The following is a 12,656-nucleotide window of genomic DNA, read 5'->3' as shown; positions in this document are numbered from 1 at the left end:
AACAATCCGCGCCGTTGGTTTTTTGACTCCACCCCCAGCCCCACTACTCCAAAGACCTACAAAACGCATGGGTGATCTCAAGCTGTCCCTTTCAACCCAAGCACAGCTCTTTCATCTCCAGCTTCACTTCGTGTTTTCAGCCGAGATTTGGAGCTAGTCACAGAGGGACATATGTTGAGACTAAGCCAGAAGAGAGATAGTCACAGTCTTTCTCCAAAATAAAGCCAACACGAGGACTCCGTTTAGATTAGATACACGTGACAGGAATATCCATTAAAAGTTCATATCACAAGGTCCTTATAAAAACACTGTTAGAAGGACCCTTGATTCTGCTGCCATGCACAAATGGTTTTTAAAAAGCACAATTTATACAAAATCACACCACATATGTGCGTCCAAGAACCTCAATGCATTTCACAACGTTAAACACAATCTTATCTCCAGGGAAAATAGATACCACACCCACAACGCCAGAAGCTCAACTCGGGGACTCGGAGAAACCTTCCGCTCATCGTCCCACAGCGAGGCAGTGGCAGACGGCGACTTCCACGTCTACGCACGGGAGCGTCCGCTGCGGCCAGCTTTCACCGTGCGCCCGCTCTACCCCTTGCCGCCACTCAAGGGAACCCCAAACTTACTGGCAAATCTACGCCCCTGGGAGATCTGCACACACTTAGGTGTCTTTTCTAGAACGAGATCATTGCAGAATTAGTCCAGAGTCATCTAAAGTTAGAGCAAAGCTCCATCTTCTGTCTTACTTCATCTATTAAAAAGCTTACTACAGCTGCCCTGGACAAGTCTGACGCAATAACGTACAAATCCACTGGCCTTTGAAGATCTTTATTAATAGAACAGGATGGGGAAAAAAGTATTAGTTATTTAAAGTACTAAGCCTGATTCTGGTTATACACTGGAGACATCCTGATTTATTCATTCACACTAATGAAACTTAAAAGGAACACAGGATCAATGACTGGCTTCTTTATTGTACCTATTAAGTCACTTTTGCAGCCGCTTTTTTCAGTGTTATGAAAGTTAAGGGAAACGAGCAATAGCGAGCTTCCTTCTAGTCCCTTCCTCCAACATACATCTTGGAAAACAGGTTGGGAAAGCAGAAAAACCAAACTGAAGCGTTCGATAGAGGGTAAAAGTTACAACAGCCGGCAGTTGTGAGGTTGTTCTGTGTCAAGACACCACGGCTTTCACAGTTAAAAGTTTATGCTCACCCCAAACGGGATCAGCGGGGGAGGAAGACAAAAAGTCACAGACATGTGTTAAGAGTACACCTGCAACTCTCCCAGAGCTTCAATACCGAAGTTGAAAAGCATTCTTCGACTTCGACATCAGAGATGAAGCAAACATGCAAGGAATGCCGCATGGCAAAGTGGCAGAGACACATTTCAGGTGCGCCACAAGGCAGAAAGCCTCGGAGGGGCTTTTTTTTTTTTTGGACCCGCTAAAGAACAGCATCTTAAATATCATCAAACATTTACACAGGCTCTTCCGTCCCAAAGTTCATTTACGGGCGTGTGGAAAGACTTTTACACAAGCGCACAGCAGTCTCCACCGAACCCAGAGCGTTACACCTGGCTCTAAAGCGAGAGGCCGGACAGAGTTAATGCTACTTGGCACAGCAAAAGAGTTTTCCCTCGAAGAGTCCAGCTGTTATTAAAAAGGAGCAATCGGGCGATGACTAAACATGATTTGAATTGCACATTAGCCCCAGATTTAAAAAAAAAATCCATTCTATTCAAACCCAACAAGCGCAAAAACGGCAACACACCACAGCAACATTAACCCTTCCCCTGCAGGCAAGCAGCTCAAATCCAGGCACCACGCTCCTGGGGGAGGACAACGGGATGTGCTGCCAGCTTGGACGGATCTAACTGGCCCTTTGAGAAGCATCCTGCAGCTTTTAAGTGCTATTGCTTTACAAGCTAAATGAAATTCCTTTAAAAGCAAATGAAATTCCAATGAATTTGCAGTAGAAGAAAACATTTGGGTGCAGATGTGCCTGCTGCAGTCAACAGTGCACCCTTCTGAGGACGAACAGCATGCAAAAACAGTTACAGGAGACGTGCGCAGATTTATTCTCCCTGGGATCCCAATGAACATCGCCCAATTTCGACTCAAAGGCAATTCTGTCTCCAGGTTTTGCACGCATACTGGGGCCTGGGAAGCCAGGTGAGTGCTTGCCACACCTAACCCCAAAGGTAAAAGAGTCTTCAGTAATAAGTGAATTACAGGTTTGGAGAGAAACCAAAGAGCTTCTCCCCGCTAGCCAGAAGCTCCCCATAGACCTGTGCTGTTGCAATCACTGTGTCCCACAGACTGACCACTGCACAGAAGCGCTAGCGCCGTGAGTTAAGAGAGCAGAATTAAGGGCTGTCAGTCCCATTATGACCAGGAAAAACTAAACTGGCATGCAGAAGGAACAACTGGCAAGACAGAGTAGTGCTATCAAGTGCAATTGCACTGCCTAGAGTTTAATTATGAGACTTTGCACTAATCTATAGGCTACTTCAAGTACTAATTTCCAAGCAACGAGAAAAGCACAGTGCTGGCCATAACTCAGTCCTGTAAAACGGTGGTTTTACACTTGGTTTCTCTTTTTGGTAGTACCAGAGCAAAGGCTGGACTATTAATTCTCTCCTAGACCCAATAAGCCTTCTTTTTTTCCCTCAATACTCTTATGTTAAGGTAACGAGGGGCATGACTGGACGCTGCGAGTCCCTGCAAGGGCCAATCCCTCACCCAGGCAAGGTAGAGAGGATGGTCGAGCCAGCGTTTGAGCTCCCGGTTGGGCACTTGGTTTCTCAGACCATCCTCCCCACTTCCAGCAGGAGAGGCAGGGGTGAGCAGGACAACTCTAACTTCCCAGGACAGCTGACATGAGAAGATTGACAGATAAAAAATCTGCAGAGGGAGGTCCTTGGGTATGGAGTCAGGAGATTCAATACTGGACGGTGAACCACATTTAAAAAGTGAACTATCCTGAACAAACAAACAGGAATGGCACACCTTTACTACAGAGAGAGCTAACATCCAGGACTGTCCAAAACCTACAACACAAGGCTACCTCCTCAGACCACTAAGGCACCATGGAAAAGAAATAACAGATGTTCTGAGCTGAACTTGAAGGGTAAAGTAGTGAAAGAGCTGCTGCTTGGCAAATATTTGACTCAAACTGAACCCCGGTAATTGTTAAATCTGCACATTTATTTATCCAGAATTTCAGTACGCTTGCTAGGAAACCTTTGCTGGCCAGCTGTACCCCGAACAGCAGAAACAACCTAGTACACAAGGACTCTTCCTGTCACCTCGCTTTGCCAGATCTTCCACGCGGCGCTTCCCTCATTTGCTCTGAAATTTTACATGCCTTTAAATAACAACAGCTAGAGCATGGAAAAGGTATATTAGCTGGTAAACTCTCTCTGGAAATAAACTGTTTAATCCCAAACCTTATCATAGGTCAGCTTTTTAAAGAAGCTTCTTTGGGACTCTGGGATGAGCCCAGCTCCCTAATGGTTCAACCTACAAAGCTGTCCACGCTGCAAGCTCACAGCTCAATATGACGCAACATGAATCTGAGCATTCTGACGAGACCAGACCTATCAGACACCCAAAAACGCTCCAGCAGGGTCTCTGCGGACAACATGCTGAATCCTCCTCAAACGCCACAGCGACATACTCAAGATCCGGTGCAACATCACGGCAGCGTTCATGCCCTTACTCCAGGGCAGCACTACTAGGAGACATGAAACACAGTTTGGTTAATCTTCCAGGAGTAGAAAGAGCTGCTTAAGTTATCTTAATTAAAAGGATTAGGTGGAAGGAAGGGGATCCTAATATGAATTTTGCAAGGTTGAATTCCTTAGAAGACATTCCGCACGGTTCGTCCTCTCACATGTGAACACACATACTCCTCCTTGCGTTTTACGGGGCTTTTTGAGTTGTTGTTTTTACTTTTGTCCTCGGCGGTGAAGAGGGGTTAAGGAGAAACCTGACTTTGTTTCTCTCGTTAAAATTCGAATGGATTCTCCAGGGCTGAGCGAGAGCCGGCCCTGCCATTCTTCCCTGGCCGCTCCTCCAAATTCCTGCAGCCAAATGGTTCAAGAGCCCCTGAATGGCACACATAATGACATCATTGATTGAACCATAATAGAAGGGGAAAGGGGGGGTGGGGAAAAGATGTATTTGTGTTACAGACAAAAGCTAAGTTCTGTTTCACAGCAGGGACCAATGAAGAACCAGATGACTGGACAGAGTGAGGTCAGAGAGTCCCCCCCAGCATTGTCTGCCCTTTGAGCAAGCCCTTCGCCACTCCCCACAGGTTTGTTAGGGACGCAAATCCTTTTCAAACAGCACCGCGGATAAACGCGGGATCAGGAATCCTGCTGACCTCTCGCAGCTCTCTCGTCATTTATTTTTAAAATGACATCGTGTGTGTGTGCGAGTGTGTGTAGAGGGCTGGGGTGGAGGGGGGAAAACACACAGAAAGGAATAATTGTAAACACAATTGCTTCAAGAGCGAGAGCCTGCCAGAAGACAGCAACGAGCGCGCAGGACTCCAGCGATTTTTAAGTGATGCAGCTACTGGGTTTTTGTTGCACAACAGCTAGATTTTTTTGGATAGGACCGTGGTGAACGGGCACCAACTGCAGAGCTCCGGGAACAGGTTAGTGACGCAGGGATCGAGCCGAAACAGGCTGAACGTCCCTGCCGCTGAGGCAGGGGATCATCCCAGCCCTTTTAAAGGGCAGCTACATGCCACGTTTGGTGATGTTTCTAATAGATAAGTTGTGGGTTCTTAGATTGCTTTTGTTGATCCTGTCTAAGCCTCGAGAACACACATGATATCTAGTAAGCACTTAAGAAAACACCAGTCTTAGCTGTGGAATGACGCGAGACGCTCTTACAGGCCCAACTACAAAAGTTCCCAGTGCAAAGAAAAAGTCCAGAAAACAGCGTCCACATCCTACCACCGCCTGGGAAGCCAGCGAAGCACGTAAGAGAGCCGAGCGGGTAAGGTGCTTGGCAGCACCTTCCACCACCCACCTGGGCGCCAGGCCGCGGACAGCCACATGCCAAGAGGGCCCCTTTGCGCAGTTCTTTCCTCAGCACTTTCCTAGAGCAAGAAACCTCTGAGAGCTGGTCATGCACATCCCATGTTTCTACAGCACCAAAAATGCAGTCATTTAAGCGCTGTCCACATTAAAGGGCACATTAAAGGGCTTTGCCTAATGTGAAGCTCATTTGTGGGGAGAGTGCAGTGTTTAGCAGATTTAAGATAGCAGTTCATACACACTGTCCTTGCCTTGCAAAGCTTCTGTCAAGCGCTAGGTCAGAAGATGCAGAATCAAGACTTCTATGAAACCCTGGCAGGTAAAGAACAAAACATGCAGTGGAGCACGTGCCCAGGGAGCACCGGGAGAGCCCGCCCGGACGAGGGTTCGCAAAAGGCTCCGAGGAGAAAGGGAAGAGCCCGATGCGCGCGGGTAAAGTCAGCTACTGCGTGACAAATAGGAGACCACCGCTAAGGCGACAGAGCAGATACGAAGGTGACCTCTGGAAACACCCAGGGCAGCTCTGCAAACCACGACACTTTCCGCAGCACCTTACTGGTGCCATCACACCCGACTCACGCTGCGGGCCCAGGAGCCTGGCCGTGCGAGAAGCTGGCAGCAAGATTTACAAGCCAACGTGGGTAGCTGAGGCCGCAGGAGAGAGGGAAATGTTGGATATGCTGGAGAGGAAATGCCAGAGGGGGAGGAAATGCCAGCAGCTGGGAGAACAGGTGACGGCAGGTCACTGCGAGCACCACGGGAGCGATGCTCTGGAGAATCGGGCTCTTCGCTTCTCCAGCCCCTGGGGCACAGGGATTTGCACGTTACAAGGCTGAACTTGAACCCTTTTGGCACAGCAAAACTTTCAGGGGTGCAGAAGGAAAGCACCAGCATCTCCGCCAAGCCCACAGGAGAGATTTCCCAGGGGTGCTATAAATACATTTGCATTCTTGTGCGGTTATGTGCCTGAAGGCACAGAGTCAACCTGAAACTATAAAATTATGTTTCCACCTGAAAAGTTTAACTTGTAGTTTACTACAAGCACCTAAGGCTCCCAACAGTTTGTGCAGCTTGACTGAGCTTTGTATCTCATTAACTTCACTACTTCCTATTAGCGTGACTCATTCACAAAACCAGGAGCAGAGCGTAAAACATTTAGAAGAGCAATGAGTATTAAGGCACAAAAGCAGCAAAGACTGTGGAGGCAGCAGCAAGTTTGAATTTATTTCAAGCTTTTAACATTTACTCGGTTCAGAAAGGATGACAACCACTTAAGAGGTGTCTCAATCCAATACTAAAAAGTTACAAATTCTCCTTTATTCTTCTCTCTGCACAGGAATTAAACTGTGCACAAATAGGCTTGCAGCAGCCCACGCTGACCTGTCAGCTGCTGCGATACCTCAGCCTCCACAGCTACAAGCACTAAAGCACTTCTAGACATTGCTACAGGCTGGCTAGAGAACAAAATAAAAGCAAATCCCAAGACAAGGTGTCCACCCCAAGAACAACCACGCTGCAAAACAGCTGACATCGTGGGCAGCTCATTCATTTGCGTGTTTGCCTGGCTTGAACCCGTGCCGTGAGGAAGCCCAAGAGCAACCAGGAGCTGAGAACTTGCTCGAGGGCCATGTTCTCTCCCCCACTACAAAGGGGGTCTTCAGAAGTGCTGGGTCTCTTCTAACACTGATCATAGATGGATATTACTGAAAAATCAAAAAACAGCCTAAACTGTTTGTCAAAGCAGCTGACATCTTAACAGGCCACTTTCTCCCCACGTACAGCGATTGCAGCTATTCAGACCCATGGGCACATACCACCTCTAGTACTTACTTTAGGATATCAGCAAGATCTTTCCTTCTAGCACCAAACCCAGATTTTTTTTTCCTGCATACCAGTCTGCAGATACTGAAGGTTCACAAGGGAATAGGCTGGTTGGACAAAACTCCTTATTTGCCTTCTAGGAAACATGAGACCTTCATTTCCTTGCACAATTATGTGCCAGCTGGATCACAAGGGATGAGGACTGGAAACCACAAATCCATCCCTCTTCCCAGAGGGGACTGTTGCATTGCTCTAGTCTGAAGTGGCCAGGCAAGACTGCGACCACGCTCCTCACGGGAAACTATTGGTTTATTTTAAATTAAAAACGCAAAAGGAAAAACAGAAGTCTGTTAGACCTTTACATTCACACTGTAAGTTCAGATCTTATCAATTTCCACAAGGTTATAGCACTGTAAAGATTTGGATTCATTTTCAAGCACACTATTGAGTTAATCTGCAGGCTCTATTGAGTTTTTCCTTCCCATGCCTACATCTCCAGCAGTTTCTCTTCTGCCCTGCGTTAAGCAGCCAGGTCAGAGCCAGGGGCCATAGTTTAAGCATGCCATACAGCTTGCGTTTGACAGCATTTGACAGCCTTTGTCCAGAGGCGCTCTAGTGCTGAGCTTTACGATAGAGTTGTTCTTAACAGCAAACCCACACGTAACATATAAACTCCGTTACCTTTCAGTTCCTGGGTCCAGATTCCTAACTGAGGTCTTTGTCACAGAAAGCTAATGGTCATGCAGATGAGGGCTACAGTTAGGAAAACAATAATACTGAGACCAATACACTGTCCAAGAAGGGGACAGAGAAGGGTTCCCTGGGTGCCACAGGGCTAAAAATAAAGACTATAAAACCCACTGATTACAAAAGAACATAAACATCTCAGTCTCTGCCCTCCACAAGCCAGGCAGCCCACACCATGGATGCGGCCTGAACAGGCGATTAGGTAGAAGCTCCTTCTCCAAGCAGCCCAGGAGGGGGTAGGGGAGGCAGAGGCCTAGCTTACAGCACCCTTGTGTTAAAACGTCCATGACTGCCAGCACTATTCTTCACCTTGTCACTTCCCATTATCTTAAACCAACAGACCTGCATTCAGCAGCTCAAGTTAGAAAATAGTGACGTCGTCTTGTAGGGGTTGGGGGAAGGAGAGGCAGCGAGAGGACATGCAGACCAGACTGATGGTTACTGCTGCATGCATTTAAAGCACGTGTGAGCGCAGAGAGCAAGCTGAACGTGGAGGTGTGCAGGGATCCTGTCCAAACCCTTCCAGAAGCCAGCAGAGAAGAGATCCCCAAGTATTAGTGCTCAGCTTCTATAAGTCAGTACAAGGGTCAGCTGGAAATTCCAGTATTTACCTGCAAAACCACTGAGGCTAGAGCACCCCAAAGCTGCTCTCTCCCCCCTCAAGGCTGAGATTTACCTTTTGACATACACAGTTACCTATTTGCAGTCAGACCTTTCTGGCAAAAAATAATGCAGAAAGCTATTAAACACCCCAGCCTCCTCAGAGTCACGTGCTGATAAGCCTTCCTTCCCAAAGTACTGGGCTAACGGTTTTCTGGATATTCTTCTATCTTGTCAACATCGACATTCCTTGTTATAGTTGCATTCTTTTGTACCTGGATCTTTCCAACTTTGTTTTTACATATTCATGCAATTCTCTTAACTGCATCCTTACATTCTGACCTAGTTCCTACTTTGCGTAGAACTACTGAAAAATTGTTTCTGTAACCATGCAAAAAATATTGGAAAGGTGTTTTAGAGGGCTCTGCTTTTATTTTACTTTTTAAACTAGGACTTTTTTTTTTTTTAAATTTTCCCTGCCTATAAATCCAGCTGCCTTAGTTACCACTAGTCTAACTCAGAGGGAGACAGAAAATCCTTTAAAAAATTACCTAAAGCAGCTTTGTTAAATACCTAAAAATATTAAGACTTAAGAGTTTTTAAATCCTGAACATGGCACTGGGATTCTATCCACAGAAATGGCAAAGCGCTCACATTTGCGGCACAGCCTATCCCAACGTATCAGTTCCTCTGCATCTGGCATACTATGCTGCCCACTCTGCATGTCAGGGCAACGTTATTCCAAAGTAGAAAACCCTCTTTTGTCTGGTTGATTTTTAAAAAACTGCCAAGTGCTACACAAACCTGTTCAAAAAAGCAGAATTTCAGCAGTAGTCTTGAAGAGGAAGTGTGTGTGCACAGCACACAGGCAAAGCAATCAACATCTCAGGACAAATACAGTCCCCCTGTACAGCTGTAGATGTACAGCATGGTGAAGACACTTTCCTGGACCAGCTGTTGTACATATTTTAATTGCAATACACTACCAAAAGCAAAACAGAAGAGGGAAAGAGAAATTAAGATGAAGAACATTAAAAAAAGAGGGGGCTGGGTTATAACCCAGAAGGAGACGGCTCTCCTCCACTGTGCCACAGCAGAGACTGGGTAGACTAGAGAAAGGATAGCAAAAGAGACACACGAAGCCGATAGAGCAGCCACAAAAAGTGAAGTTTAAAAGCAAGCATTCAGAAGTATGCGCCCTTTCAAACAAGGCAGGAGCCATGTCTTGAAAGCGACAGCAAAGTGCATTTCTCGAGGACAAACTGACCACATGAGCCAATTACAGTTCCCACAGATGCAAGCATATGCCACCATATATTACATATCTGTCCCTGGTGTTAGCTAGAAGAATCCTCTTCCACGAATCCTTTTTCCTTTCCTCTTTGCGAACATCAGCACTTTTTCCCCACCACCACACCCTTTGCTTCCTTGGTGGTTAATAGTTTCTCATCTGGGGTTGGCAGGGGGTGTTTGGAAAGACTGCAGGCAGAAAAATCATCCAGGAAAAGGATTCCTCCTCTGCACGTTATTATAAGCTTGCTGGAAGCCAAACAATTAAGCCAATTGTTTTCTCTCTCTCTCTCATTTAGATATTTTGTACACACACAAACTTTCTGCTGCTCTACTGACCCCTGCTCTCCATCAATGCCACACAAACGTCACCAACAGTCAGCCTGCCAGCTCCGTCCAGCTAATCTCAGGCAACGAGTGCAGTAACTCTCATCTACCACATGTAAAACAAATTCTCATTACAGAGAATTAAATTAGCATTAGAGTCATGACTGATGGCCGTACTAGAACGTTAACTCTTCCTAGCCATAAAAGGTAGCACGTTTTGATCAAGCAGATACTTCCTTTGCTATTACTGCTGCTCTGAAAGACCATCCTGGCACTCCTGCGGGGCTCTCAACCCGTCTTACGGATACAATACTCCAGCTGTAAAATGGAAGATTTGCAACCGGGCAAAGAAAAACTCAGCAAGTTTATTCAAGGTGACACACAGTTCAGGAGTCACACATCCCTCTCTGCCTTGCTACAGACAAGCCACTCCAGCCCTGAACAAACACAGAAAGTTTCCCCTGCACTCAGGCCTTCTCCAGCTAGCCCACCTGGATGTCACCAGCCTAGCGTTTGGACAATCCCCCTGTCACGAGGGAAGGGGACAGGAGCGCTACACACGCACATACCTCCCCTTCGGGCAGGAGGTCTGCAGCCAAGAGCCCTTTGTTTCGCCCCCAGCTCAGGGGAAACGTATGCGGGGGGAGAACAGAGCTCGGGGCTGCGACTCCTGCCTCGCGTGACCTTGGAGCCCAGTCCCTTCACCTCTCTGCTCCCAACCTCCACGCGGCCGAGGGTTAATCAGCTAATTGTTTGTGAGGCAGTTTGAGACCTCCACTTTAAAGAGGAGATATAAAAGCCAATTATTTTAGTCATCTGTTCAGATTGGGAAAGGTATTTGATAACGTAATACAAAGGTGGCAAACAGAGCTTTTATGTTATCCCAAGGGTTCCTGCTGTCCATTTGGTGCCAACACTTTCTCAGCAGGAGGCTTACAAGGCTATTTTATATATAAAGAGCAAACCATCCCCTTGGAGAAATGCTTCTGAATCACAACCACGATGCAGGCAGCTCCCTCTGCAGCATCAAATCCTGCATATAAAACACGCAGCTAAACATCCTCCCCTGGGGAGCAGCGAGTTTGAGTGTTACCGGGAGCAGCTGCTCTAGAGAGGGAACATTTACAAGTGTGGGGGGTTAAGTACAACTAACAGGAGTCAAGGGATGGTAGCTTTAGGTCAGAGAGCGTGCGCTTTAACAGGAGGCCTCGGAGGGGAGAGTTAGTGCTACAGGGAGATAAACGCTTGCTTGATTTATTTTAAAAATTAATTTGATGGCCCCGTGCTGCCTTGAGACAAATGAGCACCTGCCTCTTCTGCTCTAGCACAGCCAACCTCTCTGTTCTGCTTGCTCTCCTCTGAGCAACTGGGCTCTGGCTTTCCCTTTAGGCAGGGAGGAAGAGGATTTTAAACTCGAAAGATTTCTACCCCAGAGGGCTAACAGAGGGGGAAGGGGGGGGGGTTCAAAGCTACAGATGAGTTCACAGCCACTAACGCAGCTCTGTATTTGCTCCCTGCTCACAGCAGGTCTGAAATCCCCCTTAGCTATGATTCTCCCCCCCCATCCCTACCCCTCCCCAAACCAATTTGAATAGGAAATGAAGTGTGGCTCCGTGGAGACAATGGTTTATTGTAAAGTTTTTGCTGCGACACACAGTATAAAAACCTGCCAAGACACATGTAAACATTCGCAACTGCCAGGCTCCTCCGTAATGAAAAGCTATAAAGAACACCCAGGTGGGAAGCACAATACTACCAGCTAATTAAAGTAACCAATAATATTCCTCCCAGGAATGCAAGAGTGTGTTCCGCTCAGTGGGAGAAGCCACTTCTAAGCCCATGAACTCGGCTTCCTGGTGAAGCAAAAAAAAAAAAAAAAAACCCAAAAAACCACTCACCCCCCCACAAAAACACACACACACACAAAGAGGCAGCACTGCTAGGGCCAGCAGTGCTGCTGGACACCGCTCTGCAGAAATCACAAGGCCAGAGTTTGTAGGTTAACACAAAAAGCGGAGTGTCAGGCAATCTGGAGACTAGAGCCAGCACTGCCATGTACTCATGACCTTGGGCAAGTCATTTTCCCCACTGGTAGGTCTCCATCTGTACAACAGGGAGCAGTTCATTAGTATACAGTGAGCTGCACTCGTTTGTGAGCTGCTTGGGGGAGATCAAACCTTGTACTTCAATGGTTTCAGATTTTTGCCATATGCAGGGGCCACAAAGAGTAATTCTGGGAACCCCACTCCTCCTTCCAGAAGGCCCGGTCTTATTAAGCTGCAGCCACACAATCCTACCCAGAGAAGGCCGAGGCCATAAACATTGACAAGGCATATATTCCTCCTGAAAAATGGGAGCTCCTAGTGACAGGGTTAATGATGTTTGAGCAGCCTCTCACCCTGAGCTCCACATATCCCAGCTTTAATGCACTGGCCTCCTTCCCCCACCCCCAAAGGGACAGGAGAGGGAAGGGGGGGGAACAGCGACCTCCAATGCCAGATATTTTCTACATCAGTGAATTCCCAGGGCCAGCAGAATAAAGCAGAACACTCATACATGGAGAAACAGGCAGCAAAAAAGGTCAAATCCATCCCCCCAAGGAGGAAAGGGGCTTATTTCACAGGGATGGAGGGAAGACAAACCTCCCTTAGCTCTTACCCTTTTTCAGATGGAGAGGAGAGGTCTCCATGCCAACATTATCCAGCTGTTATAACTGGACAATTCCTTTTCACTCCCCACTCTTTCTGAGCAGCGCTGCAGCATGAGACTTGTCAAAGCCCAGAGGAGGAAAAGGCTATTTTTGTG

The 12,656-nt window shown here is 47.1% G+C and overlaps 1 protein-coding gene across 2 annotated transcripts in view; it reads right to left on the bottom strand.

The window, feature by feature from the left end:
* SARNP (SAP domain containing ribonucleoprotein) overlaps positions 1-12,656 on the bottom strand; it is a 34,554-nt gene that overhangs the window by 10,260 nt on the left and 11,638 nt on the right. The gene's annotated exons all lie outside the window — the stretch shown is intronic.

The sequence above is a fragment of the Struthio camelus genome, chromosome 28 (assembly GCF_040807025.1).
Source record: "Struthio camelus isolate bStrCam1 chromosome 28, bStrCam1.hap1, whole genome shotgun sequence".
In the NCBI taxonomy this organism is placed as follows: Eukaryota; Metazoa; Chordata; class Aves; order Struthioniformes; family Struthionidae; genus Struthio; species Struthio camelus.
Note: the sequence above shows the minus strand (reverse complement) of the source record. Positions and strands in the feature narration are given on the sequence as shown.